Raw genomic sequence first — 14,766 nt, 5'->3', positions numbered from 1 at the left:
GGAGGAACCTGTGACTTATGCTCCACCAGAGCTTGCACCAATGTATTATGTAGCTAATCAAAGTGTCAGACCTCCTATGGTGAGACCCATGATTAAGCCAAGAACAGGAAACTGTCATAACTGTGGTGCAGATGATCATTGGAAGAATGAATGCCCAGAGCCTGAAAAAAACCTCAAACCAATTGAAGCTTATTGCATACAATGTTGCAAAAAGGGAGGACACTTTCCAAAAGATTGTTCTAAAAATCCTTTAAACAAGGGTAAAACGGTAGTGAACGTAGTCCAAGTGATACCTAGTAGCTCATTTGAGAGTGAACCGATTGTTCCAATCGAGGTGATCACTAGAGCTCAGGCTAAGAAAAAGAAACATAACTCCTCAGATGATTCGGAGAATACAAAAGCTGCATCTCAAAAGACCAAACGAAGCAGAAGCAAAAGGTATGAGATGAGAAAATAAAAACAACGAGCTGAAATCGAGGAGAAAGCAAAACAACTATTCCAGGAAAACGTGAAAGAATCGGAAGCGAAATTAAAGAAACAACCGTGAAATTTGGAGGATCAAGTTTGGTTGATAAAATTTTTGAGCCTATTAATGCAGCCTTGGAAGCCTACCAAGCAAGACTTAAAGCAAGTCAAAACAGGGAAAACAAATGGAAGAACTATCCTTCTCCACACATGGAAGTAGCTAAGCTTGAAGCATACCAAAATTTGGTAAGAATCACGCAAGAAATGCTGGAAAAACAAAAACCCAAGCTTGAAAGTATCGCAAAACCTGAAGAGCTTGTGTTAAGAGACACTAAAGAAAAATCTGAAGTGGTGATAGAACCCCACCTAGAACCAAAAGGACCAGAACTTATAGTGCCGGACAGCGAAGATGCCTTAGACGACATTCCATTCGTAGAGGAAGACTGGCCAGGACATTTATGGGAAAAGGTTCAAGAGATCAATGATGGGAGCCTCAGTTTAAAGTCAGCTCCTATAGAGGAAGTTTGGTTAGACAACCTACCTCCTAATATCCTATAGAGGAAGTTTGGTTAGACAACCTACCTCCTGATATGGACGTGGATGTACAATCCTTGTATAGGGATTGCGGATTTGAAGCTTCAGGAATGTTGAAACCATTGACCTTAAAAACATTACCCTCTTACTTGGGAGATAACGAAGATGAATCCATAGTGTGTAAGACCACTCAAGTAAAAAGAGGGAAACAGACCCTAGAAGTAGACAACATCCATTCAATCATGTCTACACCCATTCAACGCACTCTTACCTTGAGAGAAATGTTAAAACTTAGACCATATTTATGGAATGATCTACAAAAAACCCTAGAGAAGATGGGGATAACGGGGCTAATCTCAAAAAATTTGGGAAAATTGAAACATGAAATGGACAACAAAGAGATTTGATCTGTTCCAATGAACAAAGTCGGAGAATACTACGAAGGGGAAGAAGGAAACACCACCCTTACAGTGAAATATAATGACATAGAAACCATGGCAATACTGGATAGTGGAGCAGGCATAGCCATAGCCATGAGAACAGTATGGGAATCCTGGGGACAACCAGCCATTAGACAAACTCGAATGGAATTGCAATTGGCTTATTGACACATTGAAAAACCCTTAGGACTGCTTGAAAAAGTGAAAGTTAATTCCTGTGGGATTGAATATCAACACACTTTTGCCATAGTAGACTTTGGGAAGAAACTCAACTATGAAATCATATTGGGAAGACCTTTCATGCGATAGGTACAACTTATCCAAGATTGGGGAAACAACTATCTATACTTGAAGCAAGTGGGATCTATAACAAGGGTAAATCTAAAAGATCACACTTATAGAGATGTCATGAAAACGCTCATACAAGAGTTCGATTCAGTCTCTTCGGCTGAAACTAAGCTTCCATTTGGGTTAAACAAGGACACCCCTATTTGGATCTGCGGAGCTTCAGGAAATGGAAGCTTAAAACGAGAAGAATATATCTTAGAAAGGGATTGCACAGACGAAGCCTATGTACCTAAATCCTTTCCAGAGCAATTGTTTGAGCCATTTGAGTGGACTCAAATTTTAGCTACAATGTATGTATGTGTGAATACGTCTATGCCTACTCAATTTTGTAATAAGGACGGCTATGACATAATTCCCATCCAAATGATCTCAACCCTCCACATTGAAGATGAAATTGAGGAATCCAAAGACTTAATGACAGCTCAACAAGTCTTTTTAGACCTCTACTACGATGCAACAAATGAGTTAGAAGAACATTCAGCTATCTCAGAAGATTCGGGGTCAGAAAAAGAACATGTGAGAGCTAAGCTACTCATAAAAGGTGGGGAGGAAAAGTTTTTTGACTTTGCTAACCAGAAACCTAGAAGACAGAAATGGTATAGATGCAAAAGGGAGACCAAAAATATGAAAGCTAGACCTATGCCATCAGTCTCCAGTAGAACACAATTCCTGATGCAGATAGAGACACATGATTGTGTCAAAGACAAAATCAGTGGTAGATATCCTTCAAACGAAAGTCCAGAAATGTCAAAAACATCAAGAAAAACGAGGAAGGATACTCAAGCAAAACCAAAAAAACAAAAAAAGGAGCCAACCATGACACGAGTTGAGTGAAAAAAGAAGTATCAAGAGTTGAAAAAGCTCTAAAGGAGATATATATGGCTGAAATGAAAACCACAGAAGAGGATAGTAAAGATGCAATGAGTGTTTCATCCCATTACAAGAAGTATACTCTCCAAGATAGAAAAATCATAGTCGAACAACCTGTTAGGGAATTACAAAAACAGGGTGAGTCCTACGAAGGGCCTGGAAACGCAAAAAAGATAGACTTGGCTGAACTAAGAGAAGAGCCTAGATTTGCTTACATTGCAAATGACCTAACAGAAGAAGAAGAAGAGCTTTTGTTAAGCTTATTGAAGGAATACCGAGATATCTTTTCTTGGTCATATAAGGATCTCAAGGGTGTTGATCCAAAAATCTGTCAACATACCATACCCATGAGAGATGATGCGAAACCAAGTAGACAAAGGCCATACACATATAATGAAACATTTTCCAGGAAGATCAAAGAAGAGATTGAAAAATTGAAGGAAGCCGAATTCATTTACGAGATTGAACACATAGATTGGGTATCTCCAATTGTGGTAGTACCCAAGAAGAATGGAAAATTACGAGTGTGTCAATCTTAAAAAAGTGAATGCAGCTACCATTAGAGACAACTTTCCTCTTCCAATCACTGAGCATGCTTTGGAACGAGTTGCAGAAAAAGAAGCTTACAGCTTCTTAGATGGCTTTTCGGGGTACAATCAACTTTTGGTTGACCCAAAAGATCAACATAAAATTGCTTTTACAACAGAATGGGGTATCTTTGCCTATCGGGTCATGCCGTTTGGATTAACTAATGCTCCAACCACATTTCAAAGATTGATGAGCCATGCTTTTAAAGAATATCTGAGAAAATTTTTGGAAGTATATATAGATGATTTATGTGTACATTCATCAATCCGAACTAATCATTTTGAACACCTCAAAAAGGTATTCGAAAAATGGAGACTTTATAAGATTTGCTTAAATCCTGAAAAGTGCACATTCATGGGTAGACAAGGAAGAATTCTTGGACATATAGTGTCTAAAAATGGCATAGCTACTGATATTGAAAAAATTCATGTCATTGTTGAATTGCCATTACCAACAACAGTCAAGGGGGTACAAGCCTTCATGGGACATTGTGGATATTACACACGTTTCATCTACATGTACGCTATAATTGCAAAACCCATGTATAGCTTGATTACACACTTTGAATGGACTAAGGCATGTGAAGAATCCTTTATGAAGCTTAAGCAAGCTCTCACCTCAGCTCCGTTATTGAAAGCACCAGATTGGAATAACATATTTCACATACATGTAGATGCTTCCAATTTTGCCATTGGTTGTATACTAGCTCAACCAGGAGACGGAAAAATTGACTTTCCTACTTCTTATGCTAGCCGACAGTTGAACATGGCGGAAAAGAATTACACTACCACCAAAAGGGAAGGACTAGGAATGATCTATGCAGTTAAAAAGTATAGACATTACCTATTAGCCAACAAGTTTGTGTTCTTTGTGGACCACCAAGCTTTATTGTACTTGGTCAACAAGCCATGCAACACAGGAAGAATAGTGAGATGGTTCATCATTCTTCTAGAATTTGATTTCACTGTGGTGGTAAAAAAGGGCACTACACACCAAAGAGCAGATCATTTGTCAAGGATTGTTTCAGGAGAATCACCTAAAGGGGTAGACGATGACCTACCAGATGCCTATTTGTTCTCCGTGGAAATGATACCTCGATGGTCAAAAAACATGGTGTCATTGATGACAGTAGCACAAGTGGATTCACAAATACCACTTCCTATTACAATTGGATTAATTAAGCAATCGGCTATGTATCAATTACTAGCTGGTAGGCTATACAAAAGAAATTGAGATGGGATATTGCTATTATGCATTAATTTTGATGAGAAAAAGCAATACCTAAGTCAAGCACATGTTACCATAGTAGGACTTCACTTTGTGGAAGACTAAACTATGCAAAGAGTCTTGAGACTTGGAGTATTTTGGCCGACTATGAGGAGTGATGTTCGTTCTTTTGTAAACGATTGTCCTCAATGTCATAAACAAACACCCATACCTCATGTAACGTTGCTTCAAATGTCTCATGTTCCTAAGTGAAGTAACTATCTACTTACTTTCTTATCAAGCCGAACATTTCTTGAGGATATGAGTAAACGCCGTCAAAGAGCAATTGAAACTGAAGGAAGAGACTATGCTCTTATTGGAAAAATTGTATTGGAGAGGTAAGGATCAACATTTGCGTCTTTATGCAAATGAAAACGAGTATATTCCGATCATAGAACAAGCACATGCTGGATTAGCTGGATCTCAAGTGAGACCACCGCAAGAGCAATCTTGATGGCAGGCATATGGTGGCCAACACTTTTTGCAGATGCCAAAGAATACGTTCGGAGGTGTGATGCTTGTCGAGAAAAAATGCCAACACGTGTAGATAGCATGCCCTTAAGACCAATGATGGGGGCAAGAGCTTTCGCAAAATGGGGTATAGATTTTGTTGGGCCAATATAACCACCTGCTTATAGAACCCAAGCTCAATACATTATTGTAGATACGGGCTATTTGACCAAGTGGGCCGAGGCTAAAGCAACTCAAAAGAATGATGCCATAACCACTGCCGCATTCTTATATGAGTATGGATTCATGAAATATGGACTGCCAATAGAAATTGTCAGTGATCGGGGAACTCATTTCCTCAGTGAGGTAATAGAGTATTTGCTTAATGAGTTTATGGTCATCCATAACAAGTCAGCTCCCTATCACCCGCAAGCAAACGGACAAGCTGAGCATACGAACAAAATTCTTAGCTCAGTATTGACTAAAGTGGTTAGTTCAGGAAGGACAAATTGGAAAATGAATCTCCATGCTGCTCTATGGGCTTATCGAGTTTCATTCAAAACAGCTTCAAATGCTACACCCTTTAACCTTGTTTATGGTCTTGATGCCATACTGCCAATAGAATTTCTATTGCCGACATTAAGGGTAGCTAAAAATATTGAGTGGACTGGACATGAATTGTCAGAAAGACTTGAAGATTTGGAAAAACTAGATAAGCAAAGGCTAATTGCTGTAGCTCACATCTATGCACAAAAGCGGAAACAAAAACAGTTTTTTGATTCCCATCTAATTACGAAAATCTTCAAGAAAGGGGACTTAGTTTTAGTCTATTCCCTTAAGCAACACATTCCCTTAAACTTGGGAATGTGTTACTTAAGGGAATAGACTAAAACTAAGTCCCCTTTCTTGAAGATTTTTGTAAATAGATGGGAATAAAAAAACGGACCGTTTATCATTGAAGATGTATCTCCAAGTGGAGCAATAAAGTTGTCCACCCTAGATAGTGAACCAATGGCTAATTGGATTAGTGGATGCCATTGAAAGAAATACAATCTTCCACTAACCAATGAGTTGCTAGAAAGAATGCATGCAGCCAAGCAAAGGAGGATCAAACGACAACAGGTTTCGGGTACTCAAACGAAAAGCTGCTCTCAAGAATCAACAGATACCGATTCTCATCAACACTTTGGAAATAGGTGACCAACAATGGGAATTGCCTCAAGATCCATATCAACAGATGATGAATGGTTAGACAAAATGGACCTTCGCATCAAAGTACAACTCAACAATCATAACACAAATTCTTTGGTCGACACAGGAGCTATAGTAAATGCAGTCAGTTATTCCACGTACAAGAAAGCAACAAATCAAGCATTGATGGCAGGAATAGCGACTATCAAAGGATGCAACAAGAACCCAGCACCAACTTTGGGAGTAGTCAACTTGAACGTGATAGTACATGGATGTTCTTGTCTTTATCAGTTTGTATGCTTACCAGATGAACACATGAATGAGACGATGATTCTTAGAACTCCCTGGATGCGGACATACAAGGCAGTACCAGATTGGGATACAAATTAGCTCAAGCTATCATCGAAAGGCGGACAACTCATTGTTCCAATTGCACCAAGCAAGGAGGAATGGAAAGAAAGTAATCAGCAGAGCAAACCTTGAAGCAATCAATCTTCTCCATCCTCTTGACAAGCACATACTACAAGTAGCATGCAGGAGTCAGACAAATTTGGGTACCAAAAGCGCAGCTCAAGGACACGCCGAATCAAATCTGGGTGCCCAAAACATCACCGACAAAACCAAAGGAGGTTCCAAAGATCAAAACATAGAGACGAGCATCTCTGGATAGGGAACCTAACATGAAATGGGTTTTGAAAAAAAAAAGGAGCACTTATCTTCTCCGCAAAGCGTAAAACGAATCAAGCAATGGTGAGTTAAGTCTCAGAGGACTCCACCACACCATACAACACCAAGCAAACCAAACTATCAATGGCGAGAAAAAGCTCGACAACAGATAAAAGTGCTACCAACAGCTCAAGCAATCAGCGTGTTGAAGCATCATGATGGCACAATCAAGCAGAGAGCACACAAACTACAAGATTTTCTCTTTGGAAGACATCAACAACAAACCTGGGCATCAGAAACCCTTGAGTTCATTACTCAAGACCCACCTCTTGCACAACATATTGGTTTGAACTGCATTGATCTTCAAAGCATGGTAGAGCCAACCACGGCTATGCATAAGATACAATTGTTCAACCCATACACACAGTCGTCCCGGACTACGCCATCTAGGAGGGGTAGAAGGGCACTAAGTAATTAAGGGCAATGTTTGAAGAGGGAGGAAAAATTTGATGTTAACGTGTGATTTTTTGCAAAATTACCTAATAATGCCCTTATAATTCATCATCAAGGAAAAATTCACTGATAATATCTTCCCGATGAGTGTAAATAGTGTATATACTATCAAAAAATAATAAAAAATTAGTCTTTTTTGGTTGTTTTTCATCATTTTTCACAATAGTGAGGCTTAAAAATGGAGAAATCCAACAAAAAACAATAAAGATGTGTTTTTCAATGGATTTTCTTAATTATTAGATTTTCACTTTACTTTTTTAGAGCATTTTGTTATTTTCTTTTGTTTTTTTCAATAAACAGGTACAATTAATAATAAATAGCAAAGAAGCTCTGATGGAAAAATAGAAGACACGATGGTGATAAAAAAGACAAGGTGGACAAGCACAAAAAAATTCAATGAAATCAGAAGATGGAAGCGGGAAGCCTAAATTAGGCGGCCAGACCTACTTTTGCAAAATTCTTGCAGAATGGGCTACAGGAATCCGATCGGGGAAATTTTTGAGTCTAACAGAGATTTCACGGCCTAGTGGGACTAACGGGGGAATCTGGGGAAAAATGGTTTGGGAAGTCCGGGTATAGATATCCCAAGTAGGCTAAAACCACCTCATTTCCACTTGCGGCCTTTGCAGAGAGAGCTTTTCGACCTCTTTCATGCGTCTTTTTCGGAGTCTACAGTTGTCCGTTTTCAGCGCCGTCTCGCACGAGACATGAGGGGTAAGTTCTTTACTCGTCAATGATCCATTTTGTACGGCCGGTAGCTAGTCTAAACCCATAGAAAAAACCCTAGAAACCGAGCAGTGCACGAAGACCTACAGCAAAAAACTGACCATAGCGGCCTGTCAGCTGGACCAAATCGGATGAGATTTGAACTGTAGCATGCCCTAACATAATAGAACCTTTTTATATGATCAGTTGACCATTCGGCAGGAATCGAGGGGATCCCCAGTAGAGAAGTTAGGTTTTTGGCAGATCCAGATCTCGGATCTGACTCCACAGATAGCTTGCCTACAAGGTTCATATACAATGTATATGATTGGTTTCGTGAAATCAATCGAGAAAAGCCTCGAAAAGCAGAAAACGGCTCGAACGCTACAACGCATCAAATTCGATATACGGGGTCAAACTGACTCCAAATGAGCCAAAATTGAATGAGTTGCTTCATGACTATGTTGCGGACAAGTCCAAAGCCTCAAAATTGACTGACCAACTCAACAGGCAGTGTAGTCACAAAAATCGGTGATTTCAGAGTCGACAAAGCACAAAGTGATGCCGACAAGACCAAACTTGACCAAATTCGATTTAGGACTTGTTTTAGGTGTATAGAATGTGTTTAGGTTAAAATTGTAAGTTTTGTAAAAAATTAGTGACTGCTGTAAATAATCGCGATTATTTACTTTTGTACTATTTTTGCTTGGAAATTGTATCATCACCTCACCTATCATGTGTACACACCTATTACATGCCAAAAATTAGGTATGAGCCAAAATGAACACTTATAACTTGAAAAATTGGCAGAAAACGTGAGGAAGTCTTTGCAAGCCAATTTTTGGGTTATGGACCACATTTCTTGATCCAAATCACCTCATATCTCATACACAGGGTCTATACAATGCCTAGAACCAAATTGTACCAAAAAATGTTGATTTTGGTAGAAAAGTTAATAATTGCGATTACTTACTTTCTAGCCAAAATGGGGAAATTTTGCTATTTTTCCATCATACATCCAAAGTACTTGATGTGCTAAGCCCACTAGCCAAGTTTGAACCAATTTGGAGCTCAAAATCTCAAATTTCGTTTATATCTACTGTTTTAGAGACCTGAAGGCAAAATCTGGTACCATTTCCACCCTATGTATCCAAATGAGCCCATAATTCACCCACAATATGTATTTGGTATATACTTAAAGCCTGTGATGCCAAGTTTGCAAAATGTTGAAAAAAATCTCAGCTGTAAATAATCACGATTATTTACTTTGGTTGTAAAATTTTGTTTGGACTTTACAATTTTGTTCCTTGCATGTTTTTATGCATCTATGCTTGCTCAAAAATTGATTTGAAGAAAATTGGAGCAAATTTGTCAGCATTTCAGACTAAAGGACATTTCAAAGAAAAATCTGACAAATCTGCTAACTTTGACACTCTATTCACTGAACAGGAGCCATGAAAGCAGCAGAGAGGGCCAAGAAGAAGCTCAACCAGAAAGAAAAGTTGCAAGAACTACCCGCATACCAACTGGACTCCGAGTCAGTCAAAACAGGCAAGACAGCCTATCTTTCAAAAGAACAGCTGGAGAGCATCACACCACAATGTTCACTGGTAGATTCAAGAGTGAAGAGGGACATCATGTAGAGTTGCAACTCCTACCCAAAGAAGTGTATGATATCGTCGCAAAACCTGAGACCAAGTAAGCCAACTACAGGCTAGGACTCAATGACTTTTATGAACAGGAGCCGTGTGGAGTGGATTTCCAAAAGGCTTACAAGCTTTTATCCATGATGAAAGAAGATAGAACTGCATAGATTTTTGACCCCCAAGGGAATAAAGTTGAAGTGGTGATCACTAAAGAAATAGTGGCAGAAGCACTTAGACTGCCCACCGAAGGAACGACAATGAGGGCAAGAGACAGGAAGACGGCAGGTACTTATCCCAAAGAAACTGCCACTGCCACCTATGCTGACCTTATACACAAACAGATGGAAGAGCCAGCAAGGTTATACCACCAGTATTTCCACTTCCTGGCTAAGAGGCCACCAAGGTATACCACGCCAAATCATGTGGTTGCCACCACTTTCACGCAAGTCCTCAAGTCAACAATCGAGCAACCGGTGGACCACGCACAATACGTCTTGACTACTTTAAAAGGGACAAAGAAAGAAGGGAAGATTACATACCTGGGTGCACCAGAGGTGTTGACAAGAATTGCATACCATGCCATCGGCATGGCCGACAACTTACCACCTGCCCCAGATCAAAACACTTGGATCGTGTCAGCTCAACCATCTCCATGAGCCACGAGATCTACCAAATGATCGTACAAATAAGATGAAGGGTCTCGTGAGAGCTCGCCGAAACAACACAGTAGTGAGAGCTCAGATAACAAAGAAAGGAGGGTACGCATTGAGAAATGAAGCGAAAAGCCATGGCAGCACACCAAGAGGAGCCCATCCAAAAGCGAGCCCGGTTTGAAAGGGAGAAACACTTCTACCAGCACAGTCGACAAGCACAAGGAAAGGACCCGAAAAAGTGGGTGCCCACTGGACTTAAAGGCCCAAGAACCAAGCAGCACACCCAAAAGCAGGCTGAAGAACCCACAGAGGTGCTAGAACAGATGTATCAAGAAGCCAAAGCTCTAAAGCTGAAAGAAGCACAAGAGGCGGAAAAGCAAGTGACAGAGGAGGCAAAAATGCAAAAGAGGGCAGAGGAAGCCACTGCCCAAGGAAAAGAACAACATGCCCAAGATGATGTGTCTCCCTGCATCCCTTCTCCTATCTTTGAACATGTTGATCACCCAATGCCAAGTCCACCGCCATCACCAACAGTTAGAACTACAACAACGGACCCAAAAAAAGAAGTAGAACCTGAACAGCAAAAGGCAGATGAATCTACACAAGAACCAGAACACAAAGAGGCAGCTAAATCTTCACTAGCAGCTGAATCAGCAAAAAGGGCAGTTGAATCTTATGAAGAGCAACAAATAGAGAAAGAGTCGGATCCAGAAAAGGTAGCAAGTCCTGCACCACAAGAGGACTTCAAAAAATTTGAGCACACAAGAGAACAAGAGGCTGAGGAAACACTCGCTACCTCAACACGACAAGATAGAGGCACCACTCTCTACCTCAACAAAAAATGATTCGCCGACACAAGGGCAACATCAACAACTTGCGGGCCATGACGTAGCCAGAGGTAAAAGAATTTGCAGAAACATCCAGAAAAATAACAGAAAGGGAAGATTGGCAATCGAATGATGAAGTCATTTTGCAAGTGAATGAATATGCTAAGCAAATGCAGGAGATGATAGAAAGGCTTCGCTCAGAAGCACTTGGCCGTAGCACAAGGGCCAAGGAGTTAGAGATGGTGATCGACACACTCCAAGGGGAGTTAGACGACAGACTTAATGTCATCACCAATCTCCAGAGGCAAGTGTAGGAGTTGAGAGCATAAGCTGAACAACATCAGCTCGCTAGGGATAAGCAACAAAAAGAAATGGAGGAACTGGGTGAGTTGATCACAAAACTGTCAGATGCTTGCAAGGCAAAGGATGATCAACTAACATAAGTTACAAATGAGCTGCTAACTATGACCCTCTCATTGCAAAAAATCTAGGTACAGTTAGATGTAGCCAATGCTTCTCTATAGTACTCAGAACAAAGAATCAATGATCAGGCAATATTCTCGCGGCAAATATGATAAAATCCAGTTGTCACCTCGATCAAGGGAATAGACAAGGTCTACAAGGCACTAGAAATGAAAAATAAAGACCTCGAGCTAGAGCTGAAGCTAGAGCAGTCTCAGCGTAGAGACCTGGCCTTGATGCGGGTCCAAAGAGAAGATGAACTGCTGAAGGAGATAGCTGAACTCAAACGAGTTAACCAACTACTGAGAGAGGGAAGGACGGAGACTCAAGAAGAGGCAGGCACTTTGGAGCAGCCTCAAATAGAGATCCCCTCAGTATCATTTGCTGAGATGGAGACACAGTCCATAGTAGAGCTGAGTGGTGAAGAAGATTTTTAGGTACCAATTACAGAAGAAGACACAATGCCCATGATCCAGCTCTCAAAGGTTGAAGAAGATGCACTAAAAGAAAAAGTTACACAAGAGGTAGATGAGCACTGGAAGGCAGCCATGGATTAGGAACTGAGAGTTCTTCATTCCGTCAATGTTACACACCTCACTCCCAATCAAATAAATGGCAATGGCACCAACAGTCCTTGTCCTATCGTCTGATAAAAGTTGAGTTGCTACAGATAAAAGAAACGTTGTATATAGACATGCAAGTCGAGGGTGCAGATAAAGACCACCCAAAGTGGAGGTTGAGCTGGCTGAACAAGAATCCCAAGTACTTGATTCTGTTCACGAGAGCACCTGCGGCCCTGCAAAAGGATCCAACCTTCTATTCTGTACCAAGAGTAAGGACATGGATAGCACATGAGGCACTACTCAAGAAGCGACCAACTTGGCTAAACTACAGATTGCCTGCGCCAGACAAGGGACTAGCGATTGAAGAATACATGGTGAAAACCCTAAAGGGCGCCATGTCATTCTTTAAAAGTCTCCCAGATTTGTCATGTGCTATGCTATATAAGATCTACCAAATACTGCTTACATGCATCAAAGTGCTCAATGAGCCAGAGCAAGCACGCGCCCCTTGGATGTCATTTCTCGAGGGTTTGTGCTATGATCTTAGTGGCGAACCTTTCGAAGAAGTCCTCTATGGATTCTACGCCAGGTTCATGTTTCTACCTTCTCACAATATGTTGGCATTTGAGAAAGCGTTCTACACGGGATTCTTCACTTGGCGAATGAAGATATTTGCACATGTGTGATCAGCAACGTGACCTCAAGGTTTGTAGGCTAGTCAGCGAGATGGAACTAAAGAACAGAGTAACTATGCAGTTTTTGCAAGTGCCAGATAAAGAAAGAAAAATCAGATACCAAAAGGCACTGAATGCGCTTAAAGACCACCTCGCCAATCGCCAGCCCAAAGACTACTTCAGCCCATAAAGCTGTGTCAAGGGGCGACACAGGCTAGGAGGGGGGGAATGTTAGCAGCAAGCTAACACAGGTACCCTAGATACCATTTTTCGAAGTTCTCATTGTGAAAAATTTATTATTTTTGATAAATTGAGAATACTGTAACTCCTATTTTCTCGGATAAACTTTGTAATTGATGAGCCGGGCCTACAAACTTCCAAATTGTATCAACCTGTCATTACCCATCTTTGGAAGAACTCCCAGATTATTAGTTTTGACCACCAAAAACCTTGGCTAAGGTATAAAAGCCAATTTTTGTAAGTTATTTTCAAGTTTTGGATAATAGAAACACAGCGTGAGCTAACGGTGCTCACTCCTCTCCTTCTCGCGCTTCCTACTCCCTCCTTGGTTGTCACATTGCAGTCATGTTTGTTGCATTGCAACCGCAAGTAAGAGCTCTACGCATTGACATAAGCAGTCCACGGTAATTTGTAGCCTTTGACGTTGCCGACCCGCGGCCTAATTTCATCATAACTAGGAATTTACACTTTCAAATAAAAAACTAAGCATAGGCGGGGTATTGGGGCATCATTACTAAGCATTTAGATGCATTCTAGGTCTAGAACGACTAGGTCAAAATTCCACTGCTGTTAATAATCGCGATTTTGGAACTTGACCTAAAGTGGGGTTTGAGACCATAAGCGTGTGTGCTTAGGTCTTATAAACATGTCCTAGAAGTTTCGTTACATTTGGATGTCATTTGATGCTGTAATGGATGTGATTTGTTTGTCGATGAGCGATTGGATTTTGGTGATTTCAGTCACTTGAGTGTAGCTTGAGTTAGATGCGAGTTGTTAGTTGTTTTTCGAGAGATGACAACCTCTTGTAGCCTCTATGTACTAGTCGAATTAGCTTCGTCCCATGGATTGACAATTTAATTGTGGTTCTCGCTAATACTGTAATAAGATAGGATGGTGAGGTTAGACATGTGTCCCACAATCGCACTAAACGCAATAGATCAACCTTGCGTTTTTCTAGACCAGATATGCGTTTTCAGATCTTGCTACATTTTTTTGTACAACTGTTGTATTTTTTGAGGTTGCTGCGTTTTCCACAAACATTAAACCTCTTGCATGCATGGGAGTGGCAAAAATCTCCACGAGAGATTCTTCTACCGCCTGGCGCCTGGCACCAGTAGATACACTATTTTGTAAGGTATCTAAACGACATCTGCATTTTTTTGGCATTGTTTACTTGCTATTTTTTCTTTGTTTTCAGCCCCTCGACGGCTAAGAAGTGCAAGAATCCCCTCCATTAGGAGAAATATGGACTTTGCATGGGCCTTGTAAGGAATCCTAATTTGTAGGGATTAAGGCTAAAGTTGTGTAGGGTTAAGGGGACACGGGCATTCAAGAAGGTAATTTTGAGTAGGTTTTTCTAGCTTTTTTCAAAAGACAAATGTAGAATGTGGACCTAAGGGGTTACTTTCTCTCTCTAGGTTTGTGAAAGTGAAGGGAGTAAAGAGGTGTGGCCACATCAACAAAACGTGGGTCACTAAGAGCAAAAACTTGATTTTTTAAAAAAAAATTCATTTTACTTATTTTTGACTTAAAACTCCCTCCCAACATATATACATATCCAAAAATCATTTTTTGACCGTTTTGTTTACCTACAAGCTTTGAAAGTTCATTTTTTAAAAATCTTTTCCCAAAAAAAAAAACACTTTGTTCTCTCCTCCTCCTCCT

The sequence above is a fragment of the Adiantum capillus-veneris genome, chromosome 7 (assembly GCF_014529385.1).
Source record: "Adiantum capillus-veneris isolate H3 chromosome 7, ASM1452938v2, whole genome shotgun sequence".
Taxonomy (NCBI): domain Eukaryota; kingdom Viridiplantae; phylum Streptophyta; class Polypodiopsida; order Polypodiales; family Pteridaceae; genus Adiantum; species Adiantum capillus-veneris.
The sequence above is the reverse complement of the archived record's forward strand: the minus strand, read 5'-3'. Positions refer to the sequence as shown.